The sequence below is a fragment of the Diabrotica virgifera genome, chromosome 8, assembly GCF_917563875.1.
Source record: "Diabrotica virgifera virgifera chromosome 8, PGI_DIABVI_V3a".
In the NCBI taxonomy this organism is placed as follows: domain Eukaryota; kingdom Metazoa; phylum Arthropoda; class Insecta; order Coleoptera; family Chrysomelidae; genus Diabrotica; species Diabrotica virgifera.
In genome coordinates, this window is record NC_065450.1 from 171382081 (window position 1) to 171400355 (window position 18275).

An 18275-nucleotide genomic window follows, 5' to 3' on the forward strand; every position below is an offset into this window, starting at 1 on the left:
TCAGATGTTTTTTGAAGAAGACGTTTCCATTTTGAGATAAGAATATTGTGTAGTTTGTGTTGTCGAATTTTATTGTTATGGCGCTAGCGATGGTTAAATTGTGAGGGCTAACATATACTTGCCGTCGAAAGCTTAGGATACTGCTGTAGTCGAGAAGATTTTAAACTAATGTTTAGAAATGTTATGGGAGATACAAAATGTAGACCGATTTTTAGCGATTTTTAGCAATCTTTTTTCAAGAACATGATGTGGAATGGTCGGGCATACATTTGACATAACAATTCTTTCGGCAGATGTTATAAGTCGTCTAGCCTTTAAAAGTTCCCATTAGATAGTGATTTGGCCATAGTTATCTAAAAACTCATCTAGGATATTTTTTTGTTCGCAAGGTACATGCAAACTCGGTTGTTGGAAAGGCGTGAGGCGAAAATGATATTTTTAGGTTGAATAATGTTACAAAGACTAGTGCTTGTTATTTTTAAGGGAATTTGAATTGATTTGTCACCGCTGAGTAGCTTTTAGATGAATTTTGGTTATGTTAAGATGGCTGATTCATGCTTGCTTCGGTGGAGATTTTTTTAGAAGAACAGGTATCATCCGCAAGAGTGAGTGCGGCCCTGCCCCCCTACTTGGAACCGACTCCAGTTCTTTTCAGTATAAGACGCAATAAAATTGAAAGTGTGTTTAAAATGTTACTAGCATATACAACTGTATATTAAAATACAATAAAATATTTAATATTTCAATTAATTACTTAAAAAGTAGATAAATGCCGTATATCACTTCCTGTCTTTTTACTTGTATGCACTTTCACAAAAATTTAACTTATATATAAATAAACTTTAATTTATATTAACTTAATGAAAGATACATTTTCTGTTAATTGCTTTTTGATTACTACCTAGCTCGTCTTCGATACGTACTTACGGTTCGGAGGTTCAAAGTCTTTTCCTAATTTAGTTTTGTTTCCGTTACAACACATGTTAAGGAATAAAACCACCTATTTTCATTGGTATTTTCGTTGTTTCTAAAGGTATCAGGGAGATTTAAGAATCAAAATGTTCACAAAATATAAGACTACAATACGATCCCGATCTATACTCAGATTTGTACCTCGTCCTCCCTAGAGGTTGTTAAAACTTGACATAAGAAAAACGTTTTATTTCTTCCCCCCGGTATAAGTATAAAAAGAAGTTTGTGTAAATATTTGCGCAACTGTGTAAATACTACAGAAATGTCTAAAATAATAAAAAAAATTGGCGAAATCCGTTAATCCGTTCATGAAAAAATCAACTATGAAAATGAGCATACATTACTTGAGCCTTCTTACTATGAGCATTCTTAACTTATGCCTCGCAGAGTATTATTTTTAGTATTTGAAATACTTGTAAAATAAAATATTGTCTGTAAAGAAAGTTATACAACAAATAAGATGTTATGTAATGATGTTTATGAAAAAAAAACTGTTTTAGTTTAAATCAATATTCTTATAAAAATATTAACTATCTGAATAATAGAATAAATTAAATTATTATCTAAAAAATAAACATAAAATCTTTATTAGTAGTAAAACACCTGCATAACCTGCAAAAATCATTAAAATATTTTGTAGTTTTCTGAGTATCCTCCCCTTTAGACAATGCCTATTTTCTGAATTTTGCTAACTACAACTTTCCTTCTTAAGGATATATTTACAAGAACAAATCTAAGATATTTAAGTTTGGTGATCTAGGTAGTCACTATTTGTGACATGGTGGAAAATTTGCCGGTCTGTGGTTAACTTGGTAGAAATTATAGTACCAATATTCAAAGTGTTAATAATTAATTCGACTCATTTCTCCGGGAATAAAACTTTTAATGAGACAAAGTTTCTGGTTACGCCTTCGTGGTTTCTATTACTTACAAACCAAACGAATGCTGAAAAGAAGACACTGGGAGGTCTATAAATTGCACCTCACTTCGTGTCTATTCAACGTGACAAAATTCCAACGAAAACTTGGTCTCGATACTCAGTTAGGAGTAAATCTAAATACAAAAGAATTCGCCGTGAAACTAAATCAAGAGACGTATTCTATTTCAGTTTTTTCAGAGAGTGCCATAAACACCCTAACTAGTTTTAGTCTCATTAGAAATCATCAGAGAGTGTATACACACACCCAAACTTATATGGAATCACCATGTATTTCAAAGTAATATTTATTTAAAAATGTATAAACATTCTCAATTTGTTTGCAACATGAAAATGCAGCAGCTGGATAATACTATGGTCAAATCCGAGAGTGCACGAAGAGTCTATACCGGTTTCGGGGGTTGTTTCCCCCTCATCAGTAGTCCCATATCCTCTTTTCTCAGATTCTTCCACGTACCACACTTTGGGCCTTTCCGAATTGCAAAGAAAGAAATATCACGGATGAACTAGGGCCATCTACCGAAAAACAAAGTAAGTTATCAATCGAAGTAGCATAGAAAACGACAACAAATATCGTCTCCATACCACCAGATTGACAACAGGTGGAATACTTTCTTTGGTTACACCTACTGAGATTTTCAAAGTTTATAAATCATACAGGAAAATAAATAAATTAACTTATGCGTCCAAAATCGAAAATATGCGTCATATGGGCTTATATAACTTACAACGGGGAAAGATTATTAGTCTTGTGGAGCAAGTAATGTTCTCAGAGGGACATAGCTGTAGAGATAGGCGTAACACCGGGAGCTCTGTCCAAAACCTTTGCTAGGTAACAGGAATAGAAAAGCTGAAACATAAAGCAAGGGAAAGTCACCAAAAAGTAATAACGGCTCGCCACGATCGTTTAATTGTCCTTTCAGCTGGAAGACACCCAACCATTTCTCACCTGCAGCTCCAAAGGCAGCTTTTGGAAGCTACAGGTTTTTTCACAACTCTTTCAGTTGAAATGATAAGAGGAAGAGTTCGTAGCAAGAAGTATACAGCAGGAGACAGTTATGGGTTCCCGAGTTATCCAGGCAGCAGAAGATTGATTGCCTAAATTGGTGTCTTCATCACCACAACTGGAACACTGGGAATTTACAAAATGTGCTATTTTCAGAAAAAGTCAGGATTTGTGTAAAATCAGTGAACTTACGAAATCGTGTAATTAAGGATTGAGGAAGACAAGCAAGAACGTAAACTGTCAAATCTGTTCACAAATATACAAGAGAAATTGTAATATTCTGGAGAGGAATTGTGATCCGTAAAAAACTCATTTAATTTTCATCAAATCAACTTTAACTCCTCACAGGTATGTTGATAACCTGTAGTTGGGCTCTGGAGAGATTCAACAGGAGAAATTTTATTTTCTTGCATAATAATGGACGTCCACATACCATTAGAGTGACTAGAGACATTATTGAAGCAGAAGGTATCCCTTGTTTGGAGTGGTCTGCTTGCTCACCCGAGCTTAACCCTATAGATAATTTGTGGGATATGCCTAAAAGAAAAATTAGAGCTCGCCAGAATAATCCACAAAACACCTCACGGCTAGTACGAGCTGCTCTTGAAGGATGCAGCAACCTACCACAACAAAATGTTGATAATTTGATTAGGAGCGGGCCCACGCAAACTGAGGACTAGAGGTGAAAACAATGACTACAAAAAAAAAATAAAAACAATTTAAACATTATTCGTTTTAAATTGAAATTTTTTATGCTATTGACTTTAACACAACTAGTTTCAATTTGTTTGTTAAATACTTTATTGTTTTATTATTGTCATGTATTTGTTACTAAATTGCTTTAAATAAATATTGTTTGACTTCGTGTGCGTGTTTCATTAAATTCGCACGAAATAATAAGAAATATCAGGTGATTCCATATAAGTTTGGGAGTGTCTATATGTTTATCTCTGAACAAACTGAAACAAACCGAGCCTCCTAGTACCGAATCACGACAAAATAACTCGAAATGGATGCCGTAGCGGCATCTACCTAAAACAATTCGAAGTTTTATTTCGCGGAGTATCGACAATTAACAATTACAATCAATTAATAACAGGCACGGATAAACTCATAACTCAAATTTTGAAAGAAACATGACATCAAAAGCGAAAATATTAGCATAAATACAAAAACTTTAACGGAAATATGACTAAAACGAAGCAAACAATTAAAGGAAAACAAAAAATATATAGAAAATCAAATAAAAAATTTCAGCAAAAATTAGAAAAGGTCTAAGAAGATGTAATAGATACTTATCTTATTATTCAAATAGTAGGAAGAAACAAAGGTTTAAAGGAAAAAAGATGTACAAGCTAAGGAACAAACGATAAAAGACAATGATAAATAAGCAGGACATTCTGAAAATAGCTAGAGAGTTGTATGCAGACCTTTATACAAGCTAAAGACAACAAAACAGTCTCCCAACAGGTGTACTCTGTCATCTCCTTCCTGTCAGGAGAGTATTTTGTGAGTATCTCCTTTCCGCTATATTTCAAAAGGAGTTAGTACCTATATGTAATGACGAAGTTTTAATTTATAACCACTTCAAGGATTACTGCAGGCTTTTAAAACTGTGAACTTCGGTGATGATTTTTGGTGGTACATATCTGTATTAAGTGTATATCTGCCCCCAAAAGACTAAATCTTGATCAAAACACACACTTTACCATTTAAATAGATATAAAGTAAAAATTTAGCGAGATTCAGATGTTTCAATTTATTTAGTAACAAAATATATTTTTATGAGTTTTAAGCAGAATGAACTTATATTGAAAATTAATCTCATTAAATAATTTACATTAAATTCTGATTTTATGAAACTGCTCCAAATCAGGAATGTAAGTTAATATTCAACTAGTTAATATTTTAAATATTTAAATAAAAATATTGTATAAGCATGTATATCAAACTGTAAATCTTTTAAGTAGTTTATTATTAAATGTAACAATAAACTATGGACTGTATAGAATAAAACTCATAAATGTGAAATATTTGTTATCAAATGTCTAAAATAAAGATTTGTTATAAAATCGTCTTTCATTTTTTATGCCATTTCACGAGGTAATCACTTTAACCTGGCTGAACACGTGTAGAGAAAAGTGACGTGGATACAGTTGCGAGGTCTTTCAACATCACTTTAACGGCGTAGACGCAGAATTTCGGCTCCAATTCTTTTTAAATGCATTAATTTTTTTCGAATCCTGAGAAAACTAATAAATATTTTTGAAAAATTTAAACGCAGAATAACAGATTACATTTTTACCGAGGGCCGAAAGTCCCTTAGAATAAACAAAAACTTTATTTTGAATAAGATATTTAAAATTAAAAATCACAGTAAATTTTCTCATTATAGAAAATAAACCGTTTTCTCACGGTTCGAAAAAAAGAATGCATTTAAAAAGCGTTGGAGCCGAAATTTTGCGTCTACCCCCATAGTTTAATAGTAATATTAAACAAAATTGATAATAAACAATAAATAGATAAAATATTTAACACGATTAATGTCACTCAATGAAAGTCAATATTTAAATTTAATCTGCTTACACAAAAAATAATAGTTTCTAACGATTTTTCGAAGATAAAATTGCCGGTCCGGAATAAAAATGACGTAACTGCAAAATTTATCAATTACTGTTTATTGCGTAATTAACTTCTAAAATACTGTATGCAGATGATACAAAAGAGACAGAACTGTAACTATGTGCTGAGCCACCACAGAGTAGTTGCGTCGTTATTGAAATACGCAACATTTTAGACCTTGTTTCAGATGAAGAAAGACGCAACTGTAAATAGGGTTCAAAATGGGGGGACTGCATTAAGATAATGAAATTTGGACCAATAGGGATGAAATTAAGAGCCATCGCAATAAATGGCATAGTATATATTAGTATATATTAAAAATCGTTTTTTTTTGCACAGAAAAATTTTCTGGTCAAGAATAACGCAACTGTAGATATGGTTGAAAATGGGGATTAAATTGAGATAATTAAATTCGAACCAATGGGGATGAAAGTAAAAGCCATCATTGTATGAATAAACACCACACCGATGCTCCGGACGGATACTTTTTATTTAATCACTATTTTAAATATTTAAAAAATTTTAGATGAAGAATGACGCAACTGTAAAAAGAGTTGAAATGCGGGAATTAAATTAAGATAATGAAATTAGAACCATTAGGGATAAAAATAAAGGCCATAATTGTAACACTAAACGTCATACCGATGCTCCTGGATGATCACTCCTCATGTAATTCCTATTTTAAATATTTAAAAATCGTTTTTTGCTCTCCTGAGAAATTTGGCTTTTTGCAGTTACGTCATTATTATTCCGGACCGGAGAAATAGTATTTAATAGTTAAATTAGTTGGATTTTTGGTTCTGCACCGAAGGCTGACATGATCTACAATCTACAGCGTATTTCAAACATGCGATGCAGTGTAAAGTACAAGGATAGCCAGCCCTATGCTAACTAAATGAGAATTCTCTTGACAACGTTGCCGTTCTTTACGGTAGAGGCCGTGAAAGGCAGTAATGGGCAGGTACTTCTAGAGGATTATCGCTGTTAACTGCTGTGGAATGCTAAAGGAGGATTTATTTATGATAATTCAGAGAATGGCAAACCCGCTTGTAATATACGACCATACTGATTCTAACAATTGAAACGGAGAGTAGTGGAGAAACTAGTGCCAATAAACGATCTCATGCTAATTACTTAAGGCGGCTACATACCTTCAGTTTTAACTGCACAATTTCAAGGAAACAGATGAACTGTGCAGTTAAAATCTTTACTACACACACTACAGTTTTGTCTACACACATAGGTTTTAACTGGACTGTTCAGCGGTTCAATTGAAACGGAAGGTCTGTAGCCGCCTTTAGTGACTCAAAGAAAAGCCTATTGACTGGTCAACATTAATTTTATGGTAGGGGAACCCAAGCCGGGATTTTTGCAGTTACTCGAGCGCGTCATAAAATCACATGGGGAGAAACCTTGTACCCTGTAAATGTACCTCTACCATATATTGGCTATTAATACAGGGGAGTTCGTTAAGGGAGTCCGAAAAGAAATCTATCCTTAGAAAAACTCGAAATCGTAAGATTAAGATAAGGTAAGTTAAGTACATGCAGAACAGTGTATATTGAAAAATCCGATTTGATTACGGGGCGCAAATCCGAATTAAACGATTTGAACGGGGCGCAAGAAAATGGGCTAGTACTTAGAAAAAGTTTCTCAAAAAAGCGAATATTTCGCGAAATTAACGCCAGATCGAAAACCTAAAAAAAACGTTTTCAATATTTTTCAAAAATCTATCGAGTGATACCAAACAAGACTCCCGACGGCGAGGGTTGGGGGGTAATTTTAAAATTATAACAAAGTAAGTTATCAATCGAAGTAGCACAGAAAACGACAATAAATGTCGTCCCCATATCACCAGATTGACAACAGGTGGAATATTTTCTTTGGTTACACCTCCTGAGATTTTCAAAATGTATAAATCAAACAGGATGAGGAAATTAAGATAAGAGAATTTTAAATAATTCACAACTCTGCTCAGCGTGGTAAAAGCTCCAACAAGAAAGATTCCTTAATACTCCTACAAAAGAGTAAATGAATTAGAAATGTATAAACATTTACAATTTCTTTGCAACACGAAACTGCAGCAGCTGCATAATACTCTGGTTAAATCTGAGAGTGCAGGAAGAGTCTATACCGGTTTCGGAGGTCTTTTCCCCCTCATCATTAGTCCCATATCCTCTTCTCTCCGATTTCTCCACGTATCACACTTTGGGCCTTTCCGAACTGCAAAGAAAAAAATGTCACGGATGAACTAGAGCTATCTGCAGAAAAACAAAGTAAGCTATCAATCGAAGTAGCACATAAAACGACAATAAATGTCGTTCCCGTTTAAATAAGAACCCCGCAATATTTCGCCAAATGAACATCAGATCGAAAAACTGAAAAATATATATATTCAATATTTTTCAAAAATCTTTCGAATTACACCAAACACGACGCCCACGGAGGTGTAGTGGGGGGTTACTTTAAAATCTTAAATAGGAGCCTTTATTTTTTATTGCACATTTGGATTCCTTACGTAAAAACAAATAACTTTTATTTGAGATATTTTTTCGAATTATGGATAGCTGGCGCCATATTCGAAAAAAACGATTGTTGGAAATGGAAAAATAAAATAAAAAATATTAAGTTACCACTAAAATGGAAAACTTAACTTAACTTTCTTAGTTTTATGACTTAGTCTTCAAACCCAATAGGTCCCCATAACGCTCGAGTAACTGCAAATTTAGCATATGTGCCTCCCCTACTATTATAATATGAGTATGAGTAGAATATTTTTGCATTTTTCTACATGTTAGCAGTAAGCCCAATTTTATAATAAATAAATATATAAACTCTTAACATGAAGGATAGACCATTGGTCATGCAAGATGACTCGTATCTCCATCCGAGAGGTTTATTTTATCTAACGTAAGTCCAACAATTCAGCACGATATTTTAATTCAAGAATTACAAAAGATTGGCCTAAATATCTTATCGTGTATATCATTCTTAAAGATTAATGCCAGTCTTCCAGAGTACAAACATATCTTAAGCTTCAGACGTCAAGTTGTCATAAGCACTTAGAATACTGTTATTCCAGAGTCAATATGTATTGGTTAGCTACGAAGATAACACCTACAGGATATTCACTTCCTCAGATTCCAAAAACTGCTATAAATGCAAAAAGCCTGGTCATACAGCATCCTTATGCACTGAATACCAAACCCTACAACCAGAATAGCGGAATCCGCTACAACCACCATCCAATGCCAACACTATGTTCTTCGTTTATATACAGAGCAATATTCAATTATTATAATTTCAAAACTACCCACCGATCATCTCTCGTACTTCACAACCTTCACCTTCACAACCGTTGTTGGACCCTCAACTTATACAAACTTCTCAATCTTCCCAGCTACAATATTTTAATCCAGTGAGGTATTAATTTTATTACCTCCAGCAAGTTCAAAGAAAACTATTAGTAATGCACCTAAACAATACTCTCATCTCTATAACACAGAATTAAACTCCAAAAATACACTACTTATAACTGTAAACGAGGATAATTCCCTCAGCCCAAAACGTGCTGCAAACGAAATGCTCTTACCCGAAAAAGATCCTAATAAAACTCTGAATATCTCTATTACTGTACATTAGGGTGGGCTGAAAAAAATAAATGTTTTTTTTTTCAAGTGCTATACCGCGAAAAACTTGCATATATATACTTCATAAATAAAATGCAACTGAGAAAAAAATTATTTTTTCAATATCACGGTAGCGCAATGCAATTAAAATAGTTCGTTTTTTGAAAAAAACTTGGATTTTTAAAATTTTTTCTCCGGTGTAAAAACTTTAAATAATCAATCGCTATAGTGAAAAAACTGTATAATTTGACTTAGAAAACAGAAATACACAATGAACCAGTTTAAAAAACAATGTTTACGGTAGCGCAAACAGCTTTAAATAACGGATAATTACGCTAAAAGGCGCAGTTTACAACACTGCCGTCCCGCGCGGAATGATTCGTTTTGTATGTGACTGTACCGTTTCCCCCACCACTCGTACCCAACCCACAATTCCTTGTGTTGTGTACGCTTGCTTCGCCATTTTGTGAGCTCGCGTCAGTGACTCGGCAGTGTTTGTCAGTGTCAAAGCTTTTGTTGTGTTACTTTTACTGTTACGTTGAGTGTGTGTTGAGTGTCATGGCTTTGTCCAAGAAAATTACGCGTAGTGAGTTTGATTGTCCAATATTCGGTTACCCAAAGGAACTACCTGTAAGTAAACTGCCTTCCTATGAAAACGTTTTAAAGTGCTTCTTTCTTGAACATTACAATTTAGCTGTGGAAACCAACAACAAATTGTTGAACAACAACAGTTTTTCACAAATTTCTAATATTGTTGCACCGAAAGTTAAGCAATTATTTGATAAAGCCTCAATACCAACAGTCTCCCTTTACAGAATTGTTCAAATGATCAATGCCTACAATAACAGTTACAGAGGTCTTATGAAGTGCTACAAACGAGATAAGGAAAAAGACTCGTTCAAAAAAAAAGTTGAAGATTTCAAGCAAAAGTCCTTGCGACTGTTTGATATCTCCGCATGCAAATGCACAATAACATTAGATTGCAATTGCCGAAAGGCCGTTGACTTGTGTGAGTGTCCGGTATCGATTGTTTGTACATGTGAGAAGTCAAAAAAAGTACCAGTCATTGAACTTAAGTTTTTGTACCTTCAAAGAAAACATAGTTTAGGCAAAATTGGTAACGTAGATGTGAAGGAGTCAAAAAAAATTATTCAAAGACAAAAAAGAAAAAACACTGAGTCTGAGTACAGCAGATGTCAGTCGAACGTTGACTCATTGTCACAGCCATCGTGCTCAAAAACTATGGAACCTACACAAATAGAAGACTTTGACTCAACTGAAATAAATAGAAATGAGGATAGTAGCGATGAAGAAGAGTTTGAACCTGTTGTAAAGTCACCATGGCAGATGCGAATTAAATTGACTAATACTGCGCTAACAAGTGATCGTTTTGGAGTTTCTGATACAGCAACAGCTGCTATTGCTTCTAGCCTTTTGCAAGATTTTGGTATTATAACTGAAACTGAACATTCTAATGTTATTGATAAAAATAAAATCCGAAGGGGGAAAAAGGTTATCCGCACAGAACTGCAGGTGCAGAATAAGGCTGAGCTCAACACATTTCAAGGATTGTATTTTGATGGAAGGAAAGATGACACCATTGTGATTGAGAAGGTAAATTCAAAGCATTTTCGGAGAGTGATTAAGGAAGAACATTATTCTATCATTCAAGAACCTGGATCTGTATATGTTGGTCATGTTACACCTTGTTCTGGATCTGCTCAAAACATTGCCGACAGTATAATTACTTATTTGAAAAAAACTGGACTTTCCCTTGATGATTTAGACGTCATTGGATGTGACGGCACTGTTACAAATACAGGGTGGAAAGGGGGCGTAATTCGAACAATTGAAGAAAAATTGAAAAGGCCAATGCAGTGGGCAGTTTGTCTCTTGCACTTCAACGAATTACCACTCCGACACCTGTTCCAGTTTTTGGATGGAGACACTACAGGGCCTACAACATTTAAAGGACCTATCGGAACAGAGCTCAATAACTGCGAAAAACTCCCCTTGGTGAAATTTGCTAGTGTGGAGTGTGAAATTCCAGATATTGACCGAAGCATATTGAGCAAGGACCAACAGTATTTACTGGACATAAGTTCTGCTGTACAATCAGGAATCTGTCCCATAGATTTATCTCACCGTGAACCTGGCCCACTCTCTCACGCAAGATGGCTAACAATGGCTAACAGGATTCTAAGATTGTATGTGAGTGTTGAATATCCATCAGACGAACATAAAATCGTAGTTCATTTTATTCTGAAGTCATACATGCCTGTTTGGTTCAATATCAAAAAAAGCAAGTACTTAACTGATGGACCAGAACACATATTTCAAACTGTAAAATCCTCAAGATTCCTGCCTGAAAATCTGCTTCAAGTAATAGACCCCGTTATTGAAAGGAACGCTTACTTTGCCCACCCAGAAAACTTGATGTTGAGTATGATAGTAGATAAAAGAACTCACATAAGAGAATTGGGATTGAGACGAATCATAAAGGCCAGGACATCAGCACCCAAAAGAAAGTCAATTAGAGCTTTCCATCCACCCAAATTAAATTTTCAAGCCACAGAGTACAGTGAACTGATTGACTGGACTGCCACCACATTGTCACCACCACCATTACTAAGAAGAATCAGCGACGAAGAAATTCGTGCAAAAATCTTCACTGGGGACACCGCAGCTGAATGGAGATTCGACAAATTTCCTTGTCATACGCAAGCGGTTGAACGATGCATCAAACTTGTAACCAGCGCTTCACAAAAAGTAGTTGGTTTTGAAGCAAGAGATGGGCTCATCCGAACTACACTACAGTCAAGAGCAGCTATGCCATGCTTTGAAAGCAAATCAGCCTTCAAACTTCCTAAACAAGAATGATTATGGACTTAGTGATGAAATATATTCTACTAATCAAAATTCCTTTTTGAATTTTCAATAACAATTTTCATGAAAGATTTGTAATGCTATGATTTAAGTTGATGCTAATAAACTATGTTAAAAGGAATTTGAATTATTAATTTGCAGTCCCCACACTTTAAACAACAAATAAATTAAAAGAAATCTTTTTATTAAAAGGCATTGTGAGTAAACTGTCGCAGGACGGCAGTGTTGTAAACTGCGCCTTTTAGCGTAATTATCCGTTATTTAAAGCTGTTTGCGCTACCGTAAACATTGTTTTTTAAACTGGTTCATTGTGTATTTCTGTTTTCTAAGTCAAATTATACAGTTTTTTCACTATAGCGATTGATTATTTAAAGTTTTTACACCGGAGAAAAAATTTTAAAAATCCAAGTTTTTTTCAAAAAACGAACTATTTTAATTGCATTGCGCTACCGTGATATTGAAAAAATAATTTTTTTCTCAGTTGCATTTTATTTATGAAGTATATATGCAAGTTTTTCGCGGTATAGCACTTGAAAAAAAAAACATTTATTTTTTTCAGCCCACCCTACTGTACATAATATTCCAAAGAAAAAAACAAAACGAAGTTACTCCCCCAGTGATCAAGAACAGAATTTCCGGAAAAATTTAAGTCAAAATATGCAACAGGAAAAAAATTATGCGACTTGACTACTGACTAATTTTTGACAGAATTTAGGTTTTTGATGGTTCTGAAAACCAAAATGAGGTTTATGTTGAATTTTAAGTGGGGGAACATTGTTAAAATCGCAATTTTGTCCTAAAAATAAACAAAATGAAATCACTATTTTCTTAAAATTAAAAGTTGCACCATTTTTTTTTCTATTAAACGTTGTGTTCCTTGTGCCCTATATTTTAACATAACCTTGATTAAAAAGCTGAATTTCAAATTTTGTTACTCAAATTTTGCGATTAAACTTTGCAAATCAGAAATCTTCACCTTTCACCATGATTTCATTTTTAGGGTAAAATTGCCATTTTGTCAATGTTTCTCAGCACCATCAGAAACAACGAGGTCAGTATCTCAAGAAAAAAGCGTTTTTTTGTGGGAGTGACAGTTGTCTACATATAAAGTTACATAACTTTTTCCTTATTCTATATTTTGACTTGAAGTTTTCCAGAAAACTTTCCTATGACATGTTTTAATGCTGTAATGGTTAATAGTATAAAATAAAAAGTTTTTCACTCAACTTTTTTAACCTTCCGATGACCAACCTTTTTTTGTTACACGGATGACCAAGGGAGGAAAAATGACCCCAGGTCAAAAATGTCAAAAATAAAAATTAACAAAAAAATAAAGTGCTTTTTTTTATTATTTTTTTATGGCATGGATTTTATGTCATTCAGCCAGTCACAACATGAGTATTAGTGTCATGTGTAGTGTGTATGTTGAGTAAGTGTCTTATTACTTTGCAAAGTCGACGTCATTAGCGAAAACTACTTAGACCAGTAAGGATTTGCGAAAAAACGTCTAATTTTGGATGTGAGTGGTGGCATTCGGATTTTTGCAGATAAAGTTAGGTGACACCTTCAGTAATAATAATTGACATATGCTCCTTCTCAAATATGCCCGGAAGCATATTTACACATGCTAGCGTGTGTAGACACCAGGGTGTTGAAATCAGTTAGGGTTTGGAAAAACAGTACATTTACAGATGCTAGCGCGTGTTGACACCACGGTGTGCCGCGGTGTTGAAATCAGTTAGGGTTTGGAAAAACAGTACGTTTACAGATGCTAGCGTGTGTTGACACTAGGGTGTTGAAATCAGTCAGGTTTGGAAAAACAGTACAATTACAAATACTAACAGATTTGGACACCAGAGTGTTGAAAGCAGCTAGCTTTTTTAGTGGTTATACATGCATATATGCTAACGGCTATTATAGTATTTTTACTACAAAAACGTTATTACGTAGGTCAAAATTTTTGACGTAAGAGAACTGTCAAAACATTAGAATGTGACTTTTCATTATTGCCGTGTTTATAATAAACATAGCAATAATGAAAAGTCACATTCTATTGTTTTGACAGTTCTCTTACGTCAAAAATTTTGACCTACGTAATAACGTTTTTGTAGTAAAAATACTATAGTACGTTGTTTAACGGTAAAATATTGCAAAATCTCTAAATTTTAAAGAACCGCTTGGATTGATATGAAATTTGGCATACACATAGCTAACAAGTCAAAGAAAAAAAGTGATATTGTGCCGATATGTGCTTTTGCCCCGGGGGTGGTTTTCACCCCCTCTTGGGGGCGAAAAAATATTCGTCCAAAGTAGGTATGTCCGGAAATGGATAAACTGACTAATTTTAAGTAACTTTTGTTTTATAGAATTTTTTCACTAAGTCAATACTTTTCCGAGTTATTTGCCAGTGAATATGTTCATTTTATCAACAAAATAACCACGCTTTTAGACGGTTTTTCGCAAATAACTCAAATAATAAGTATTTTGTCGAAAAAACGTTTGTAGCAAAAATAATTGCATGTAAAGAATTTAAAAAAAAAATGGTGTAAATATCACGTCTCTGTACCTAGTAGAAGCAGAGTTGTAGCTAATTAAAAATTAGTTCGTATTCGTCAAATTCCAAATGGAATACTTTAACGTGAACTAACCAAAAATGAAACAAATTTCGGGGAAAACTCATTACAACTTAATTAAAGTGTTTAAAAAAAGCTTCATTTTTGTTTTATAAAAAAAAAATTTAGCATCAAAGGTAAACAAGTTACGCTCAAAATAAAGTTAGTCCCTTTTTTTTGGTAAAAAAATCGGGAAAATCACCCCCTAATTAGTATCTCAATGAACTTAATCGTTACGAGTTCACAAGTTTCTTGACTCGTGTATGTATTGTTTATAGGATCTGTAAGTTTCATCGGTTCAAAGTCCTTATTTTTGAAAGGGCTGTCGTTAAAAGGGGTTGAACGAATCAATGATCACGAATGTATGCAAATTTAGAAACACCAAATCTTAATCAATTTTTGTCGAACAGAAAAACAAAAAAATACATGATATTCAGAAAAGCAATGCTGACTTTTTTTGTTTTTCGAGATTTTTGGTATCTCTAGCAATTTTTAAGTTTAATTTGAAAAAAAGCATATTTTTCAAAATTAAAATTTTTGAAAATTTTATTTTAAAACCAAATTTTTTTAAAAATAAGCACTTTGAATCGATGAAACTTACAGATCATATAAACACAACATAAGTTAAATAATTTGTGAAGCGGTAACGATTAATTTCATTTAAGTTGCTAATTAGGGGGGTGGTTTTCCCGATTTTTTTTTGCCAAAGCAAAAGAGACCAAATTTATTTTGATCGTAACTTGCTTAAATTTAATGCCAGAAACTTTTTATTAAAACAAAAATAAAGCCTTTTTTAAATACTTTAAAAAAGTTATAATGGGTTTTCCCCAAAAATTGCTTAATTTTTTGGATACTTCACTTCGAATTATTCTATTTGATATTTGGTGAATATGACTCTATGTTTTATTGGCTTTAACTCTGGTTCTACGAGGTCCAGACATCTAACGCGTACATCATGTTTTTTTCTTTTGTACTTGCTATATTTTTGCTAAGAACGTTTTTTTCGATAACATACTTACTTTTTGAGTTATTTGCGAAAAACCGTCTAAAAATGTACTTATTTTGTTGAAAAATGAACATATTCACTCGCAAATAACTCGAAAAGTGTTGACTTGGCGAAAAAGCTCTATAGAACAAAAGTTACTTAAAATTAGTCAGTTTATCCATTTCCGGACTTATTTTGGACATATATTTTTCACCCCCAAGAGGGGGTGAAAGTCACCGCCAGGTGAAAAGCACACATCGGCACAATATCACTTTTTTTTGACAGGTAAGCTATGCGTATGCCAAATTTCATGTCAATCCAAGCGGTTCTTTGAAATTTAGAGCAAAAACCGTGAAAGAATGATATTGACACTGATTTTATATACTTACTGCTGTGGAAAAATATTTAAGTGATTTAGGTATTAATAAATAATTAAACGTTGTTGGGATATAAACAATAATATATTAACACAAAAGAACAACATACAAAATAATGTTGTTCTTAGGCTATTTTCTTGTGGCATTTTTATAATTAACTATTTAGATAGGAAAAACTAGGAAATAAGCCACAATTAAATTGAAAAAAATAATTTTATTAACGTTTCGATGCCCAAATCGGGTGTCGTTGTCAAAACACAAAATACTACTAAATTAAACAAAAATGTTGTTGCTTAGTAAAAAATTCTTGTAATAATTTATTTAAACTGACTCATTTATATTGGCAAGGCTATAGTAATTTTGGTAATGGCAGCTCGGTAAAGGGATGCAGATGATCTGTTAAACCATTCTCACAGGTGTCTAAGCCATGACGGTCTTATTCGACCTGGCCTTTGTTCTTCCGTATACCTTGCCTTGTATTATTAAATGTAGTATATTACACATACTGAGTTTTATATATGGAAAGCCTCAATTATCTCAGAAACGGCATGCACGATTTTTTATAGATTTTGGTGACAAAGGGTTTTCTAATGCTGCCGATATAATAGTGACAATTACATTGCTGTCAGAACTTCCATTTTTCTGTAAATGTAATGAATTTTCTTTTTTCAAATGGAACACCCTGTATATTTTTGCGTTTTGTAGTCCTTAAGAAATGCTGATTATTTTTCGTGTTTTATTCCGTATATCTAAATACCATAATTTCGTAGTTATTTAGCTACATTTAATAAAAAGAAATTTAAACAAATTAAAAAAATCAATTTTTACAACACGGGTACATTATTTTAGGTCCTTTTGATCATTGGAAACAAAAAAGGTCTTTTGTAATTTTTCTCCAAAGTTAATATTTTTGAGTTATAAACAATTTAAACCTGAAAAAGACGAAAAATATTTCATACCACCTTCTTCCATTCAAGAATCGTATTTTAAATTTTACATACGTCCTTCATCCACTAGAATATCTCTTATTAAGCTTTTTAGAGATACAGTATAAGTGTCATATGATAGTGAAGTTACATACCACCTTCATTCACTAAGAAACTCAAAATTTTAGAAAATGTTACATACCCCCTTCCTCCACTTAGGTCTTCATAGTATACAGGGTGTTTGATAAAGAATGGGCCATAGCTTAACCTCAGGTTCCTGAGGTTAAAATAGGCCGATTTAAGCTGACTTACCTTAGTACAAAGTTTATAATAACCGAGATACAGGATGTCAAAGTTAAACTTTTTTTTTATTTATTATTGAATATTTCCTGACAGGTATGAGATAACAACATGACATTTGGTATGTGGGGTTTTTTGGGTCGAGAAAACTAAATTCCCTGCCAAAAATTATGTATTGCCCAGAGGGCGCCACATACGCCTTTCAGCACTCATTTATTACGTTCAATTTCTTTTATCCCTTACTCTGTATAATTTTGACTTTAAAATTTTTATTCTCCTATTAGTTTTACTTAAAAAAGATATACTTCTTTCATCTCCCTAAACTCAACCGTTTTCGAGATAAACGCATTTTAAATCTGCGATACACCATCATTTTTAGCATAATATCATTGTAGTTACAACCGAAAAATAACTTAAAACCATAAAATTATCCAAAACTGTATCGCAAATTTCTTCAAGTGGAATTTTCGATGCAATGACATTAATTTAAGAACTGGCACCATTATTATGGTTTTAAGTTATTTTTCGGGTGGAACTACAATGATATTATGCTAAAAATGATGGTGTATCGCAGATTTAAAATGCGTTTATCTCGAAAACGGTTGAGTTTAGGGAGATGAAAAAAGTATACCTTTTTTAAGTAAAACTAATAGGAGAATAAAAATTTTAATGTCAAAATTATACAGAGTGAGGGATAAAAAAAATTGAACGTAATAAATGAGTAATGAAAGGCGTATGTGGCGCCCTCTGGGTAATACATCATTTTTGGTAGGGAATTTAGTTTTCTTGACCCAAAAAACCACCACATACCAAATTTCATGTTGTTGTCTCATACTTGTCAGGAAATATTCAATAATAAATAAAAAAAAAAGTTTAATTTTGACACCCTGTATCTCGGTTATTATAAACTTTGTACTAAGATAAGTCAGCTTAAATCGGCCTATTTTAACCTCAGAAACCTGAGGTTAAGCTATGGCCCATTCTTTACCAAACACCCTGTATTATTCAACGAGCATGCATTGA